This window comes from Neopelma chrysocephalum, unplaced genomic scaffold (assembly GCF_003984885.1).
Source record: "Neopelma chrysocephalum unplaced genomic scaffold, ASM398488v2 Primary Assembly neopelma1_92573, whole genome shotgun sequence".
Classification (NCBI taxonomy): Eukaryota; Metazoa; Chordata; class Aves; order Passeriformes; family Pipridae; genus Neopelma; species Neopelma chrysocephalum.
Window position 1 is genome coordinate 1 of NW_020921311.1, and position 550 is coordinate 550.

At 68.2% G+C, this 550-nt stretch overlaps 1 long non-coding RNA gene across 1 annotated transcript in view; it reads right to left on the reverse strand.

The window, feature by feature from the left end:
• Positions 1–550, reverse strand: part of LOC113980127 — a 986-nt gene continuing 436 nt past the window's right edge. The window contains exons 2-3 of the long non-coding RNA XR_003538076.1: positions 340–402; positions 1–29 (exon numbers count right to left, since the gene is read on the reverse strand). This is a non-coding gene — a long non-coding RNA (uncharacterized LOC113980127). The remainder of the gene's footprint in view (positions 30–339; positions 403–550) is intronic.

Genomic DNA, 550 nt, shown 5'->3' on the forward strand with positions numbered 1-550 from the left:
CACAGACGTGGTGCCAGCACAGCCGTACCCTGGGGACCACCGAGACCACCAGAGTCATCACAGGGACCCCCAAAGTCATCACAGAGACCCCCGGGTCACACAGAGACCCCCAGGGATCCCCAGTGTCACCCAGAGACCTCCAGGGTCACACAGGGACCCCAAGAGCCCCCCCAGGACCCCCAAAAGCCCCTCCTGCCCCCCCCTCACCTTGGATGGTGAGGCCCAGGACCCCCAAATCCCCCCAGGACCCCCCCAGACCCCCCCTCACCTTGGATGGTGAGGCCCAGGACCCTCAGGACCCCCAAAAGCCCCCCCAGAGCCCCCCAGCCCCCCCCTCACCTTGGATGGTGGGGCCCAGGACCCCCAGAGCCCCCAGTTCATTGACGATCTCCCGGTCAAACACTGGGGGGGGGCAAAGGGGGGATGAGGGGGGGTTCAAATTTGGGGGGGGGGCAAAGGGGGACCCCCAGGGTGGGGTTTGGGGGTCCCCCAAGGGAGTATTGGATGGGTCAGGGGGGGTTTTGGGGGGGTTGGGGGGTCGGGGGGGGGG